Below are 18928 nucleotides of genomic sequence, written 5' to 3' on the forward strand. Positions count from 1 at the left end.
AATTTCTCCTCATATGTATTAAGCACCTGGCCAGGACACTCTCTCTCCTGCTGAAACAAACAAGCCAGTGTTTCCTCCCAGACACCTTGTGCGAGTGTCTTCCTGTGACGGGATAGAACCTGAATGAGCTCCCTGTGGAGTCGCCAGAGGGAGAGCTGAGCTCAGCGAGGCCAGGTGATCTTACCTGCCGACAGATGATAGCTGCATTGTTCCCTCTGTCTCCTGCGTTTTGAAAAGTCCTCTGGATTCAATCGCCAATGCCCCCGCTGCTTTGATACAGTTGCCTGGATACCAAGTCCACCTGGACTAGCATATGGTCACAGCATGGCGGTCTTCAAGTGAAAACCCCCCTCAGCCAAAACTGTCTCTCTGTCCCTCCCTCCTCCTCTCTGTCTCTCTGCCTTTCTATTTATACCTTACTTCTTTCCGTCCCACTGTCCCACGGTTTTCCTGTGATGTAATGTGGTGAATGACTTACCTAACTAAAAACAAGATTACACAGCGACAGAGTTTGCGGATGAAACAAAAAAAAAATACAATAAAAATGTTAATAGAGCTGCCTGCCCACAGCTCGGAGCTGATACACCTCAAACAGTGTCTGAGGTCTTAATTCTGTCACTGATGAGGTCGCCCTGCGTGTCTCCAGCACTAATCGCTTCTGCAGAAAGTCTGAGAATAGACATTTGTGGGGCTTGCCCTCGTTCTGAACGCAGCCTTTGAAAGTTCCAGTGACAGGCGGAGGGGTAGCTGTACAGAGTAATTATACACCGGATGATGGATGGGTCATAGCCAACGACTGACAGGAGGGATACGGGCTAAGGTTACATTGCTAGGCCCCTCGGAGACGAGCTAAAAGACCAACAGAACCAGGCAACTGAGATGAAAATCATTAGATGTTCCACAGACAGTCGGGAACGACATGGAGCAGACAGAGACCACGTGGGCCCTGGAGGCAGTTTCACAGTACAACAATAAGCAGCTAGTCACAGTAGAATGCATATCAGTTCCTCTGACTGATTCACTGACGGAGATAACAGCTTCTGCCTGTTCATGACAAAGTGCTTTATAGAATGCACACTGCGCCAGTTACCTGTTGTGTCATAATAAATGTCTGTGCCAGGTAATAAACTGTGAAAGTGAAGATTCTGAGGGGTTTAGGATTATAGCAGAAAAAGATGCAGAGGCTATAATCTATTTTTCAAAGTCGACTGTAACTCTATGAAGCCATATTCAACATGTGTACTCATCCAACACTCTCCATGCTCTATGGACACCAAGTGCATCATGCCTGCGGTGTTCTCTCCTGTTTTACACTGTATACATTGGTTTCCTTTCTATTCAAATTATCTATATTGTTTATATTCCTTCCACTTAAGTATAATTATCCTTTTACTTTGCATGTTAATTCTTACTTACTGGTGCCCCATTGTGGGACTAATAAAAGATTATCTTATATTTGTACTGAAAGGTTTTTGTTGGTAAGTCCACTCGCTCACCCTCTCAGTCACTTAGGTTACTTACTTACCTTACTCACTTATTTACTTACTTACTTACTTACTTAACCCCCCCACCCACCCTTTGTGGAGAGCTGGGAGAGCTGGAAACAATCCCAGCTGGTATTGGGCCAGAGGCTGGTCACAACCAGCAGGTCAACAGTGAATCAAAGAGCCGACTTACAGACACAAACAAGCATTCACACCCATTTCCACAGAGTCTCCAATTGCTTTCACCTCAATCTGCAGGTTTTTGGATGGTGCAGCCAGAATCCCCAAAGAAAAGACATGTAAGCATGTGAAGATAATGCAAACTCCACACAGAAAGACACCTGAAAACTGGGATTCGAACAGGGAACCTTCTTGTCATGTGGTGACAGTCCTGTGCAGATTTCATATGTAAGAAGATATTGTCTTTTCGTGTTGTATTAGAATGTTCTGTGTCTTCTTTGGGCCTGAACATTCCTTCCAATATGACGCAATTGCGATCAAGGCATGGAATTCATTTCTAAAGAATTTGACTTCTTCTTTTGAACTAGGTGTTTATGAGATTTCTCCATATGAACACACACAGAATTTGCCTCAACACTCAGTTGGAGGAGTGTTACTGCAGGGAGTGATGAAAGATGAGATCAGAGGTCAGTCATAAATACAGAGGATTCACAAAATATTCAGACCCCTTCACTCTGTTATCAGATGTTTTTGCACATTTATAAAAAAACACAGTTTTCAGAACTTTTTTGCACTTTTATCAAAATCTGAAATCCCAATTATGCAGACGTATTTCAGACATGGAGGCGCTTCAGGCAGCTGGTACAGCTTTGAGTCTTATTGGGAAGTGTCCAAAGCCTTGACACCTGGATTTAAGCAGTTTATCCTGTTCTTCCTGGCAGATCCTCACAAGCTCTGTCAGCTCGGATAGGATGTGTCTGGATTGCCATCTTCATGTCTCTCCACACATGTTCTTTAAGTCCTGGAGTAGTGCTGGGCCATGCAAGGACAGACAGAGACATGCCCCAAAGCCACTACAATTTGGTTTTATGCATCTGGTTATTGTAATAGCTTGCATTCATCCGTCCTTCGATTCTGACCACACTTCCCCTGTCCCCGCCTTCAGAGAATCCTCCATCCTGCCCGCATGTCATGAAGCTGCGACCATAATCCCTAATAGGGATGGTATTAGTTAGGTAATGGGGTTAAAGGGTTACATTTATGTCTTCTAAATGCATTTGGTCACACTCCAACCTGGTTGTCATGTGTCTTTTTGTCATATGGGGTTCCCTCCAGCTACTCCACCATACTGTTTTGTGCTGAGGGCTGACATGTTCGTCCTTCTGCCTGGTTCTCACATCTCTACAGAGGACTTCTGAAGCCCTGTTAGAATCCATTAGGCCCTTGCTCACGTTCCTGACCAAGGCCCTACTTGCCAGTTTATTCAATTTGTCCAAATGGCTTTTGTTGCGGTGATTCCAACCTTCCTCCGTTTCACAATTATTGAGTCCTGGAAATACTCAAAGCTTTCGATGTGGTTTTATAACTCTGCCCTGGTCTATACCTGGGCAAAGTTTTACAGAAGGAATCAAGAGACATATTTCTTTGCCCTGACATACCGTTTGAATTGAGTGGCGAAACATTCACAGGTATTTGCATTTGTTCGCCTTTCTAAACTTAGTTTAATTAATTCAGTTTGTCACTGGCGGACTCTTTTCAAGCTCTAGACACATCTCAAGGATAATTAAAGCAAACAGGAAACACCTAACTACAATTTGGAGTGCCACTGCAAAGAATCTGAATACTTTAGCAAACAAGATATATGACAGCAATATGCCAACTTTAGAATACTAAACATTCTATGGCTTTATATAAAGCTATCATTAAATAACGGTTGATTGCAGTTAGTAAACTCATTAAAAACTAAAGTGAAAAGAAGCTTTTTGACAGACAGTGGTTCATGGCCAATATTTAGCAGAGCGGTTGGCTGATATAAATTCTGATGTGTTGTTTTTGTAATCCATACATTATAACCTTACATTATATATACTTAAATCTAGCCTGTAGTTGGTTTTTAGTTTAGATTTGTCGAAAGAAACCTTTTGAGAAATTAATGACGAAAAATTTACCAATATTTTGGCAGGGGGGATGAAAGTTATTGTAAAGTACTGGGCTCAAAAAAAATTGTTCCCCGTGTCCCACAAAATATCCCAAAGCATATTTTGTTTCATTTTGATTGTGGACAGACCTCAGTTACAAGATCGCTGGCCTGACACTGGCCATTGTTCAAGTCCTTTAGAGATGAACCAGGTGCTTTGCTAAAAATACTCAGAGGTACGGTATGTTGTCCAAAGGTAAACAGATGCACTAAAGTCACACCTGGAAGTGGTAAAACACAACAAGAGACACAAACAAAAGGAGGAAACTGATTAAAAATCATGTTTTTTCTACAAAACCTGCTACAAACATGCCACAGTGCAGCTGTAACAAAGTCCACAGAGGGGCTTTCCGGTCAGTGCTGTTTATACGAATACTTTGCGTATGTGTCATCCGGAACTCATGTGTGCACAGGCAGACTTGTGTACCTTCAGATATAAAGAAGTGTCTTGATAAGAGGCAAAACGGTTCCATGATCTCAATCTTCACAGACATGCTTGTATGTGCTATTTTTCTGCATTTTGCGGTCACATTTTAGGGATAAGTGGTCTTAAAACTTGCTAAGTAGTTCAGTGCGGACAGTTTATTTAAAATTCCTACCGTTATAATTTGACTGTGGTTTCAATAAAAACCCACAACATTTGTCTTCGGCTCGTTGCAGCTCATGCAGCAGCGGGATGAATAAAACATGACTTGGGTGCATCGTTTAGCCGATTCCGCGTCAAACCCGGTGTGCGCCCCAGCTTGAATAATGCAGATAGGTCCCATCGAAAAGGTCATTGGATATTACCTTTCATTTTGAGCTTTAATGTCTTTCCTGCAAACAGGTGGTATCCTCCGCAAACAATGTAAAGTCAGCAGGCAGAACTGAATGAAGAGAGTTGGTAGCATCTAGAGTGGCTGCAGGGTCGTCTTTACTTTTATCTTTCAAACAAAGATCGGAAACGGTAACAGTTACATTTGGATATGAACGTTAAATACTTTAAAGGCCTTAATGTTCTTTTAATTATAAATAACACAAGTGATTAGCACAGTGCAGAGATCTCTTTGTACGCAGAAATCATCACGTTTTCTTCTGAATTGCTCCAAGCAGCAGATCTCATCAATAGTAATGGCGGCTGATAGTCTCCTGAAGGGATTATATAAGAGTTATGTCGATATCATTTTTGTCTCCCTTACTTATCTGAGATGATGGGTCCCAGTGTGCCGTGTCATCACCATGAACTTCTGCCACAGATGCAGACGACACTGCTTTTCATTGCACTTAATTAAACGGTCATTTCCAGAATCAAAACGGGCTGCAATTAGTTAATCACACGAGCAGGAGCAATTAGGAGGTGAGGCAAACAATGCATCGTGACTGGAAACAGCCGAGGGAGTTCTCCTCTTGTCAACACTGATTAATTCAGCCCAACACTGAACTTATTTGTCCCGCGGAGACACAGCGCTTTTGACAGCTCACGTGTTACTTACAATTTGCGTCATATCCAACCAGAGATGATGTGTTATGATACTGACAGACTCCGCGAGCGGCGGGGAGAGGCGGGGGCGCCGTTAAGTAGAGATTTCTGGTCAAATGGAAATGCCCCCTTCTCATCCCCTTATACCAGCTGCTCTTTGGTAAGAGGAGACTGGCAACATCTTCTCCAGCAGGTGTTTGACAGGTAATTTGCGGCTTATTTATTTGCCGCTGTAAATCATGTGACAGATTTGGGGCGAGCCCGGGATCACAGGGTCACAGTTCAACCTGGACGTCCTTTAAACGTGTCACCGAAGCAGATTGGCTTGACGGTCTCCACTGAGAAGGGTAGGGTAGCTGGAGGGGACGGGGGGGTAGATACAGTCAAAGGGACAGAGAGGGAGGAGGATGAGAGTGCCTGAGCGAGGAGATCGCCCATGGGCAGACTCACCACAGCCCGAGGCTTCCAGACAAAGCGTCAAAGCTTGGTGGAAATGTGTAAAAAAAAAAAAAAAAAAACTGTGGCCGCAGCTGTGGTAGAAGAGCACTGGAGTTTTTTACTGACAGTGATTTTCTCCCAGGTCTGGGGAGAGGGAGCAGACGCAGAGCCTTCACACCGCAGCACGGCTCGCACGGAAATACCTTAAATGAGGCTTTTCTGGCGGCGAGTGGAGAGAGGAAACAGAGCAGCCACGTGCACGCTGGGCGCCTGTCAGTGAGCTTGTGTCTAATTATGAGGATTGATTCTGTACTAATATAAGCTTCACTTCTCTAACACCTCCTTATCGGTCTAGCCGTCCATCTCACAACACACTGAAGGCACACAACTTTAATTAGATGGTATTTCATTTTTTCCACAAAATCTTTTTTATTTATTAATTTCAAGTAATTGAAAATAATGAGAATAAATCAGCAGAGTATCAGGTACCAGGGCCTCTATAGGAAGTTTGCCTCTCTCGACCACTTAAAAGTCTTTGTATTGATCGTTTTATTTTGGTCTAATGCTGATTGATCTCACCTCAGGGTCTATACCCCTCCATCTGCTCAGATGGCTGGAGTCTTGTCAGTTGTCTGTTTCCCCTCCATTGGGTTGTCCTGTCAGCTTTTAGCCAACCCCCATCACCAGCATTATCTTTGCCTCTGCCCTTCAATATTCATCTCCTCTTTTCACACCCCATAATACGGGACAGGATGGCCCCTCTGCTGAGCGGCCAATACAGTGGCTGTCTCAACCAATTAGGGTTCAATAAAAGGCCCGTTGGAGCAAGGAGAGCAGTAGATTTGTCAAATCAAAGATATTATTTGCGGTGTGTTGAACGTGGGCTGTGCACCTGCATGTACTGTGTTTGTTAAATGCATCATGTCACTGATTTAACTGATCAAAGGACACAAGAAAAAGGTGGTTTGGGTTTAAAACTGATCTGTAAAATAGTTTGCAAAATCGTAAGGGTTGTTAGGTGCTGTAAAAATATACAGGGATCTATTTCCTATATCATATATTATACTGGACGTCCTGTAGTGAGGCCTTTGAATCTGTGTTTTATAAGATTCAGTTCATCTATGTGCTTGTGTTTTCCTACAATGACATAACAAATTCATAAGTAAAACCAGTATAACCAGTATGTTATAGTATTGCATCTCATCTCACTCAGCAGGAAACCCTTAAAATCAAGGTAAAACTAATCCTCCGCTGAAAGGTCCTTGTATTCTGAGTGAACAAAGAGGAATACACACACACACACACACACACACACACACACACACACACACACACACACACACACACACACACACACACACACACACACACACACACACACACATACACACACACATCTGATGGGCACTCCTAAACACTTGCTCATAGAAAGGTCTGTGTATAGATTGACATACATGTCGACACACATTGCCCACAGTAGGCCTATACATTCACAAACACACACACTTACAGTACACACACACACACACACACTCACATGAGCCCATACACATAGCAAGGAGGTGAATAACCATCTGGCTCCTGTTTCCCTGCGCTGTGTGATTTACACTCTGAGGCAGAGGGTTGAAACTCTAGCTTGACGTTGCACAGTGCGCTGCTCCAATCAGGGCCTCCATCTTCTGGTTATGGTTTGCAGCTACCAGCTGTTAGGCACTTCCACTTAAACAAAAAAAAGAAGGGACAAAGAAGGAGGCCGGCTGGTCAAAGGTTCACTGTGACTCAAGAGGAACAAGGAATGTTGAGTTCACAGTTTCTCTCAGGTACTGAAGGAGTCCAGCATTGAGGTGAGGAGTCACAGTTCACTTTAATGTATTTCAGTTTTTCTGATGCTTTCAGCAAAATGCGCTGCCTTTAAATTGAACTTGCAGCTTTTTCCTCCTATCATGGCAGAGATAAACAATGGTATAGACATGGTACTGTTTGTTCTGGGATTACATGTGGTTGTGTTGCTACGACTAATAATAGAAAGGTGGCTTTTTTTGCTTGCTTTGCCTGATCATATCTATACCTTTCTCTTACTAAATGAAACAACATAACAAATAGGATTGAAATGTTAAATTAATTACGTTGAATATTTTGCAGTTAAATCCTTCAAAAAGATGACCTTGTGAAACCCACTCTTCTGTAAAACATATTTTCTTATTCTAAACATCTGAACCTGATTTTCTTTAAGAGAAAAGCTGTTATTTTCAGTGCTTGTCTTTCATTTTTTACAGCAATGAATGTTGTTTGTAACCGAAATGAAACCCGGAGCTGCAGAATGATCGCCAAACTTAGTAATGCTGTCATTGGTTGCTAGGGAACCACTCATAGTGCTGGAGTTGTATCTCCCCCAGTTCAACTTGAGACGGCTCGGAGCTCTGGTTGGCTGCATGAAGCACTTCCACCTCCATCCAGAATGATTTTTTCTGTTTCCAAAATAATTTCTTCTGACAGATTTGGGTTGTGAAAGATAAACGACATCTGTGAACATGAAAGAGAAAATAAAAGTGGAAAAGAAGTGTCTGAGCACATTTTGATTGATGCAATGAATTGTGATTAAGTTCAAATTCTCTCCGTTCCCCTGAAAGATCCTGATAAGTCAGATGTGAGATTAAAAAAAACGGGCGACACATCAGGTTTTGGACTTTGCAGTGTCCGGTTTCATGGTCGGGTTTATGTGCTACCTCAGGAACAAAGGCAGTTTTCTCTCCAGATAAACCTCCATCAGGATTGTGCTCACACTGTCAAATCAGCAGCATCTCCTAACCAAAGACAGCCGGGGATTTAAATTACAACTACAGCGGCACTCAGTCGAGCGCACACCTCCACCAAGGCCCAAACGATCCCCACATGAGGTTAAATCTGCTGGATCCAGATTTTAATTTGAATATGCTTGAAAGTACACACACTCAGATATGTATTCATTAAGATCTGTGCTCTATTCCCTGACAAATCACTACAAATGGAAAAAAAAGTCCCCATATTTTGCAATATTTAGGGACATTTAAAAAAAGTAATCTGGGCTAACCTGTTTTTCTGGATCCCTACAGAAATATAAAAGTAAATGGCTTTGTATTTATATAGCGCTTTTCTAGTCTTGACCACTCAAAGCACTTTACAGTACAGTTTTACATTCACACACACATTCATACTTCATACTTATATTCACGAGCATCTATTCGCAGCACTTTGTTACTCATGGGGGGGCCATTCGGGGTTCAGCATCTTGCCCAAGGACACTTCGGCATGCAGATGGGTCAGAATGGGGATCGAACTGCCGACCCTCAGGTTGGAGGACAACCACTCTACCCCTCAGCCACAGCCGTCCCTGGGTTCTTTCTTGTTCCATGTCCCATTCTTCCACCAAGTTTCATGGAAATCCATCATCTGAAAAACAAACAGACGGGGGTGAAAACATAACCTCCATAGTGGATGTAACTGGCATGATTCATTTATGAGAGCTCTGTATGTTTGTTGAAATGGCTCGACCACAGTGTTCCAAGGTTTATGTTGAGCTACTGGAAGCACAAGGTCAACAACACACATCTTTCCAGAGAAGGACAGATTTCCAGCCCAGAATTAAAAAACAAACTAAACTAAAGGGCAACGTTTTCACTGTGCTCCACCAAACGGAACAACACAGGGCTTCAAATCAGTTGCAGAGCCACCGTTCTTTTGATGCTAATTAGTAAGTAAATGCCCTCGAGTTGTACCAGGACGACTGAAATCAAAACCTCGTGTTTGAAACAGCGACGCCATAATTGCTGTCGTCTAGCACAACTACAGTCAAGCGTGCAGCTCTACAGATTCTAAGCCTATTCACAGTAATCTTACTTTAACTAAATGTAAGATGTTTGTCCCTCAGGGAGTAAAAAAAAAAAGGAAAAACTCAGGATCCTGTGATTTGATTTGTAAACTAATCAGATTGAAACGTCAAGAAAACCCAAGAGGACTCATCAAGGTGCTTCGGATATTCACTTCCGTCTAACATGAACGCTGCGGGATGGTCGGCCGTTCCCGGCAAACATAAAACACACGAACGTGGTGAATATCAATGAGTTGAGCAAGGAAATGAATGGGTCAACGCAGCACACAGGGAGGGGGGGGGGGGGGGGGGGGGGTGGAGGGAGGGAGGGAGTCATGAGGGAGAGAAAGAGTCAGCGAATGAGAAAGCAACGACGGTGTAAATCTCTCCGTGAGCATGTAGTCTCCTCCATAATGTAAATGGGAAAATGCATTTTCATGATTCATGGTGGGCATTTCCACTTATGGTCTGCAAATCATTAGAGCACCAGACGTCATATTTCTGCGGCTTAAATGGCAGCCGAGCCGCCGCAGAAGAAGAGAGAGAGAGGAGGAGGCAGATAAAGAATGTAAAGGGAAATTGGTCGGGATGGATGGATGACAGCGCTGGCAGCAGGAGTGGACACTGGGTCTGAATTTGCCCACTGGGCTTCTGTCTGCTAACTAGTGAGTACAGACTATTACCACACAGAACTCTGGCAACCCCAAACTCCGGTGGCTTTTCCTACACGGAGATAGTTGTGTTTAAAAGCTGAGAGTTTGGTGGAACCGGCTTTGCAACCAGAGCCCTGGTGAGAGCATGGATTTACTGGAGCTGGAGGAATATTCGGCACCGACATCATTTTCGAGCTGGCGTTTCTGTTCTTGAACGACTTAAACTCCGCTGTGGTTTTACCTCCTGTGAGCCTGTCTGTTGGAGCTGCCACATCAGCACAGTATTTTATTCAAACGTCTGGCAAAGGCTGAGTAACATTAGGAAACACACAAGTCATAACCACGAGCATGTGTACACACACAAAACACAGACAGACAAATCATAGACGGGCCTAATTCCAACAGATGGACAAGAACACAGAAGGTGGGAGGAGGAGAGACTTAAAAAATGAAGAACAACATTTCAGTGAGTCGCGTAAGGGATTCATGTTTTCCAATTCCAAAACAGATAAAAGTTTCCAAATTTTTGTTACAGCATCCAAATAGCAGTTTGTTTGTTTTTCAAAAAGAGGTTGACAATGCTATGAGAAATGAGTAGGTTTGTATTAAACTATATTAGATGACTAGAATTAGACTCTATAGACTGTATATCTCTGTTAAGGCCCAATAGTCCCCTTTTGAAACTACATTTAAATTCACTAGATCTGGATTTTTTATTAACTCCACAAAGGAGGTTATTTTTGTGACTTGTTTTTTGTTTGTTAGTTAGCAGGATTTGTATAAACTACCAAACCGACTTCCTTGAAATTCTCTAAATGTTTGGGGCATGGTGGAAATTTGAATCTAGTGGTTTCATTAGTGGCCTGTTCTGAGTGCCATTCTAGATTGGATCTGCAACAAATTGTGGTAACTCATAAGTATCAGTCCCCTAAACAACGTTGATGAATTATTTTCAGAGAAATCCACGAAAATGTGAAAAATACTAACAATATTAAAGAAAGTGGAAAACTAAATCCTTGATCCATCTAATCTGGAATCACACTACATTTGATTGGGTTCCTCCCCGGGCCGTTCCCCACCCCTCCACAATATTTGATGGAAATCGTTTGAGAATTTTTTTGCATAATCCTGCAGAAAAACATAAAAAACAAACAAAACATATATATGAAAAAACATAATCTCCTTGGCCGAGGTAAATATGTGAGAGCAGGATTTATTCCGAAGGCGATACCTTTTATATGAGAACCTGTAAAGAAAAGTATTCTTTGGTCTACATGCAGGAGAATTCATTTTATATACAGTATGTTTTGCAGAGCTTATTCAGTGGATAGGCCATTTGTTTTGAGCACAGGGTCCTGTGGGTTAAATCCAGACCCGACCAACTGTGAAATTGTGTTGACAAAAAACATTTTATTATAACAGAGCGTGAACGTTTGATATTTTCACAGGATTCACACATGTCAACAGACTTTCAGTGTTTTGTTTCTTTATCATCTTTATACTTTTAATATGTGTTTTTATTTAATTTTTTCGCACTGTGTGCATGTATTTGTAGTCAACTTTGTCTACAGCCTTGTGAAAGTCGGTTTTACATTTACAAGATTTCTCTGACAGGAACAAGTCTATGATCCTTGAGGGTCTTAACACCACTCACACACCCAGAGGGAGGAAAGAGGAAGGAGAACGTGGCAAATGCACTTACTTCGTCTCTAAACATTTTTGAAATATTAAGGTTAATTATGGTGCAGCATCATCAGTTTTATAATGAGAATTTGCATATTTCATTAAAGTAATTTGGCCGTTCGCTGGAACTTACATGACACCTTTAAAAACAGTGCGTATCACACTGACAGCCTCCATTGGTCGCTGGCAATTTGGAACAATTTGTATCTGCATGACTGGGGTTTAATTGAGCTGTGATTGCTCCCTCAGAGAACAGAGGAGGGCAAGGTCAGAATGCTAATATGTACGCTCATTCTAGCTTATAAAGGAGAACATAAATCATATTTTCCCTTTTTTTTCTTTAAACCACAGTGCGATAACTGAAAATGAAGATGTAAAATAAGGAGTGCACACATCCGGTTCTCTTTTTTTACTTTTAATGAATCGGAGCCTTTCTGTCTCCACTCCCTGGTATCCCCTCTGTGAACCCAGCTATTTCTGGAAGTGAATGAACGTCTTTCTCTCATTTGCCCATTCAGCTCCGTTTACTGACCCTCTGCACTTTCTCAGCCCTGATTGGCGGAGAGTCCCGGCACATGCCTGACATCACACGCCGAGTCCTCGCCGAGAACTGTTTCCACTCCCTCGTCTGGGGACAATTAATTGTCCTGACATCTCTCGTGCATTAAATCAAAGCAGTACACGAAGATGAAAAGAGGCAAAGAATAGTGACACAAAAAGACTGACAGATGAAAAACATGAAAACACTGGAATCAAAGACGCAGAACATGACACATCGAGTCCGCGTGTCAGATTTTCTTTGTAAGAGCAAAAGCAGGGAAATCTACACAAAACAACACAATGCTTTTTATGTTATCCGTAGTATTTTCCTGCTTTGCTGAACTTCTTGGACCTGCACTCTTAAGTGACGTTTAAGACCCCACTTGTGGTTCTGCTGTACAATCACACATACCCTCTCATCTCTCATCGTCTAAACTACTGTGTTAAAGCAGAGTCACAACCCTGGCACCCCTGACTCTCTTCTGTGCTCTGGCATATATATATATATATCAAAACGCAGGTCTACTCTTCCCAGCCTCTTGTCTCGAGAGGCCCTTCTCGCTACACCTCGGCTGCTTGTTCTCTGTGATTGTAATCTGTGTGTCTTTGGTGGCGCCCTCCGTGTCCCATGCTCCCCTCTTTCTAAGGAGTTTTATCATCCGCCGCACACACTCTATTTCCCAGGACGAATATTCAGGTGGCTGCCTTGTTACCGTTTCCCTCTGGGCGGTCTCTATCAGATGGAGATAGACAAACGCACACACACGCAGAAGACACACGCATTGACGTGCAAATGTGGGTTAGTGCCTTCTCAAAATAAAGGCATTGTTGGTCGTTATCAGTCTGGCTCCATCACACTGACACTGGCGATGGCGGAATAAACCCAGAGAAGAGGTTATTTAATTCCCTCTTTAATATCTGTCTCGGCTTTCATGGGCACATCTCAGAAACATCTACAGAGACTTGTAGTCTGCTGACAGCCGAGCAGGAAGGCAGAGACGAGGAGTTACAACATCCACGAGCAGCGTTTTAACAACGCCTCTGCTCAAGGCCGGCGCAGCATGGGGTGCAGAAATGACTACTGCAGACACATCATCACACGCGGAAAAGGAATCTATGCAAAAAAAAAAAGAGAACGTTAATTGCTCTGAGAGTGGCTGTAATGCTGGTACCTTACTCTCCGTCTCAGAGAGGCTTTCAGGAAGTCTACTGGGAACAGTTTAAACTCGGATGTGGGTTTAAGGTGGCCTCAGGATGGTGTTGTATTGTTAGGTAATGGGCTTTGTTTGTGGTTGTGTGATGTACTAAAAGTGTGGTTGGATTTACTCACACAGGTTGGCAGTGACGGTCTGCATCCTGCTAGATGAACAGCTTGGGAGACACAACACACACACACATGGTGAAAAACAAAGCAGGCAGCTGTAGACTAACTACATTCCAGTTGGTCCTCCAGGGTCCTTGATGGCTGTGACACAGCTGAATCTGCGTCTGCATCACGGCTCCACTCACTATGTACTATTTTATTCATGACTTTTTAATCTGCCAGGGCAGTGCCCGTCAAACTGCGGCTGTTGGCAGTGGCCTCACTTTTTGGTTCCATCCAGTTTACAACCACAGCTCTGCTCTGATAGTATCTGAGTGACAGCGTGCAGTCACAGCTGAGTTTAATGCATTATCTGTACCACTAATCCTTTTAGGGTGGTGGTGGTGGTGTGTGTGTGTGTGGGGGGGGGGGGGTTGGAGCCAATCCCAGCTGACATGAGGGTCACCAGTCTATCGCAGAGCCAAAATTTAGTGATGAAGAATCATTCACACTCTCAAACTCAACCAACCAATCTGCATGTCTTTGGACTCTGGGGGGACGACGGTGCAAACACAAGGAGAACATGCAAACTCCAAACAGAAAGACAGCAGGAGTCAAACTGGGAACCATCTTGCTTTGAGGCAACAGGGCTACCCACTGCACTACTGTGCTGCCCCAGCTGAGTTTAGCCCTTTTTATAAGTTCACTGGCTGTAATGCTGTAAATTTTGCAGATGCTGCAATTCCCAAGTCGGCCCTCCACTGCCTCGGGTCCTCAGCCGTGCACCGACCTGGTTTGAAGTCGGTTGCATAAAAAAACCCGGATAAGGTTCATTCGTCCATATTTGGGATTTGGAAGCAGACTCAAGCAAATAAGTGAACGATGAATTCTAATGGGAAAGAATCAAATGACCAATGACCAGTGACTGGGATCATTCATCCAAACAGTGGTCATCCGTTTCATTTGTTTTACTGGCAAACCTACAGTTAAAATCAAATATGTTTGCTAATGTAGCCCTACAGCATAACTACCAACGGACCATTTCCCTCACCCTGCCTGCAGTGTGTGTGTGTGGTGGGGGGGGGTGTTAACAGTGACTCCCCTCAGCTTCCACTGATAAAATACCACATTCATTGGTTTTATTACAGTAAATACAGTGGGAGATCATTGCAGATGTCTGCAAACTAATGGATTTTTCCCAAAGTGTTACAGCATTTTCTAAAAAAGGTCAGACGTACGAGGTGGTGCATTAGCTGAATGTCAGTACAAAGCCAGGAATTAACTACACTGCTTCTTAAGCAATGTATCTGAGCAGCTGTGCAATATATGATATATGTCAGGCTTGCAGTTATCGTGGTATATCAACTGCCTATTTAACAATCGGCAGTCAGAGCCGCCGCCGCAGCAAATCACTCACGACATCAGAAACTGGTATCATCTCATTTGTTGTGGTTTTTAGCCCAAATTAGTTCAGGGAGTCTGGGATGGGATGAGAGTGAGGATTATAGCGACTGCAACATGGGGCTGCAGGAGTGTGTGTGTGCCCGCATGTCTGTGTGTGTGCCCGTCTGTGTGTGTGTGTGTGTGTGGGTTTGTGTGTGTGTGGCTAAAATTAGACTTTTATCTCTTTAACTTTGTTGATCTGTGTGATACAGAGTAAACCATGTTTTTGTCTTTGTATATGTTATTGAGTTTTTGGTATTATAGATTTGTGTATATATTTGAGTGTGTGTTGTGTGTGTGAGTGATTGATCCGTGACCACATGGCCTTCTCCATCACAGATGGTGCAAATGCGGTTGCCAGCGCGATGATTCTTCCAGCTCCGGCAGGGTCCAGAATGATCGTCTGAGAACCAGGAAGTGCTGGAAATCGGAACGAGGCACAAATTAGACTTGTTAACGAAGGACAATGAGTCTGACATGCAGCTGTCTAATCTTGTATCTCTGAAGCATGCAGAGAACATTCAGAGGAGAGCTGCCTCTCACATCGGGGCCAAGAACATGCTCCTTCCTGCTGCAGGAGGGCCCTCGCCGAGCCATATTCTGGCTGAAGATCTGGCATGAGATGTCAGATATTGCACAATGGGGAAAAACACTTAATTCTTTCATTCATGTCTCCATGTTCGAACCATAAATCAGCCACTGTGTTACTGAGCCCGGTCTTAAACTTATTTGACTCTGGAAGGAAATGCATTCAGATCCCCCGAAGATACAATGTTGATCCCTCGTAAATGTCATTCAATCAAGATTTATAATATTTATTGCTGTTACTGTTGCCGTTGATATAAGACTAGTGTTAAATCACAATGTCTCTGTGGTGGGGAGCATCTAACAGTAGAGTTTGTGCATTTCTATGTTAACCGTTATCACATTCACATGTAGTTTCTCTTACTGTTGGATAGTTTAGCCAATCTATGAAAGCTGCCTGCCAAGGATTGGCCGGCTTCACTCAGCATTTATAGCTTTAATCTCTGAGATATACAATCACAGCTCCAACCAAATAAAAACATAGAATAAAAACAGCAGTCATTTTCAATAGTTCTCCGTTCTGCTCTTTTTCTCTTCATGTTGCGTTCACAGACTTTCTACCAGCCTCAAAAGGGTTTCAGGGTCAGTGAGTAATTATGGTGTAGCTCTCCTGCCATTAATGTAGAAATCATATATTGTACTTTGAGACAAACCAAAATGATCAGTGTTGATGTTACCAGAGAGTCTACCCAGGACGCAACATTTATCATGCACATCATATTAAAGCAAATCCCATAAAGTTAGCAAATCCAGAATTGGAGTGTGGGATTTGGATTTCACCACACACTCCTCCGCCTGATGTTTACTTTCCTTGGCATGAGTGGAGGATGAACTCTGAACCCGCCGTGGTCCCCGGAGTTTTCCAGCGTTCATAGACAAATCACTGGAGGCGTGGATGTGAGATGTAAGAATTTCAGCACCGTGCACGCAGCCAAAAGCACTTAATGTTATTTCTTTCCCTCTGTCAGGGATTACAAGGAGACAGTTTGGAGAGTTATAATGTTCTCCTGCATGACCTTACAAGACCAAGCAGAATGATTTGAATGTGGCTGTTCATGTGAGTTATCTTATTTTTCTCCTCCCTCACAGGGAGGGGGGGGAATTCATCGCCCCTATCACTTCATAGCTGTCGTGGTTCAGGCCAGTGGTTAGACAGGCCTTGTCAACATCGCTGTAGGACCACGTCTTTAATGTCTGCCGCCTTTAAAACACAGCAGAAAACGCCATAAAGTATAAATTAGCCGGACTATAATAACGAATGAGGGGCATGATGAGATGCCACAAACTGCCTTTAAATGTGTTCTCCTCTCTGGATCATTAGCCGTGGTCCCGTGCACATGACTCAGTGATTCAGGCAGCAACATGTAACCGTTCCAACGCCAGTCGAGCACATTTTCGGGCTCATTTTCACAGCGTGTGAGGAATGTGGCGCTAAGAGCTTTCAAGACTGGTAATTAACGCCTAGCGCCATTCTATTCTTCATGAAAATGGATGACCTCAAAATAATCCTATTTATGGCATCGTAAATATCTTGACTCTGAGTTCATTTGTCACGGGGCCTTCTAATGTTTGTGGCAGGCAAATGTTATTTCACATCTGGAATTACATATTACAGAGATGGAGGTGCACGTGTGGGCATGTGTACACATACGCACCCACACGCACACATTATGTTAATACTGCTCAAACAATAGCCATTGTTTTAGCATTTGAATAGGAACCCGGCACAGCGTCCCAACTCGCCGAGTCCTTTTAAAAAGGTGCAAATGGAAGCAGCAGCGGTTTGAGAGTCTGGCAAAGTGCTCGGCCGCTCCCTAATGAGCCTGGGCCTAAACCACTCCTTTAGACTGGGCAGGGTATCAGAGTTGACCCTTCAGTCCCCAGTCACATTTAATTACCACTATGACTCAGCAAGCTGGACAGCCAGCCAGTCAGCTCGCCCGCCTCGCTGGTCCAACCTGGAGCCACGGCAGAGCAGAGCAGACTTAGAGACCAAAGCTTTGACATTTTGAGAGATAGCAGCCGCACGGCAGTCTGGGGTTTACACCAACTGTCTTTCTTGGCCCCGGATAGTGGGGCCTGTAATATTCAGCACATTTCCTACACGGCTAATATCTTCTGGACAGTGTCTGAGCCAGTAAAAATACACTCATTTCCAGGCCTTGAAGCTGGTTTGCATCCAGGTCTCCTTGACAATTCATGGAAAATAACGAGAGGACGGGGGAAGTGGGGGAAGTTGCATTACTTGCATAGGGTGTTATGTTATTTGACTGCCACAAAGAAACACAGGAGCCTAGAGCTTTTAGCGTAATAAATCATCAGATAAAAGTGTTTTTAATCTGTTCCTCTCACGGTGCAAAGTGAATAGAATTAACACTGCAAACAAAATGTTTTCAAAATAGTTTTTTACTTGAGGAAAATGGTAATGAGCCGACTCATATTTACTTGGACCCATATCAAAAATCTGAAATTAGCCACTCTAGCTTTACAATCTGTATAGCATATGGCAGCCTCTGTCCTTCGACCCTTAAATCAGATAAGGAAAAAAGATTTCATTGGAAAAAATGGGAACAGCCTCAAGTGAGTTCACGTGGCATTAAGCTTTATATACCACAATTGAATAATTACATCTGTACTGCACAGTCTGAATTGTTACTGTGTACAGGCTATTGTCTGACTGTAGGCCCTGCCAAGTACACAAATACACATATGCACATGTACACTAGAACACACACACACGAAAAATACAAACAATATGCTTGAAATAGAATTTTAACGGTTCTCACCGAAACACGATTTTAGTTACAAATCTATTGGATTGAACCAATGTGAACTCTTCTCAGCCCGTTTCCCAGCCTGCAGCCAAACTTGGCTCAGGTTCAAGCTGCTGTGGTCTGCATTCCTGTGGAGCATTCTGGACATGATGGTGGACACTTTGAGTTATGCCAACATTGTCTGTATATTTCCCCAAATCTATTGGTCATCAGAAAGCACTTGGGCTGAATCAGTGCAGTTGGTTTTGGACACACTTGGCCACCCCACATGAAAAGGAGGGACTTTCCTTGATCGATTTCAACGCGTCCGCCTGTCAGCGTGCGATAATCAATTTTGTCTGCTGCAATATTCGTTTATGGATTCAAAGTCGTTCAATGGGGGGGGCTCCTGTTGAGAGCCTCATGATGTTATGACATCAGAGCACTGTTTAAGGAAACCAATCTCTTGCCTGCCTCCGGTCAAGATGGATGTGTTGCGAGCCACAGCCCAGACCAGAATCCCCATGGTCCTCCAGCAACTGGGCCATTCCAGGCTCTGCTTCCCTCTTCTTGCCCTTTCCT

The sequence above is a fragment of the Pleuronectes platessa genome, chromosome 4, assembly GCF_947347685.1.
Source record: "Pleuronectes platessa chromosome 4, fPlePla1.1, whole genome shotgun sequence".
Classification (NCBI taxonomy): Eukaryota; Metazoa; Chordata; class Actinopteri; order Pleuronectiformes; family Pleuronectidae; genus Pleuronectes; species Pleuronectes platessa.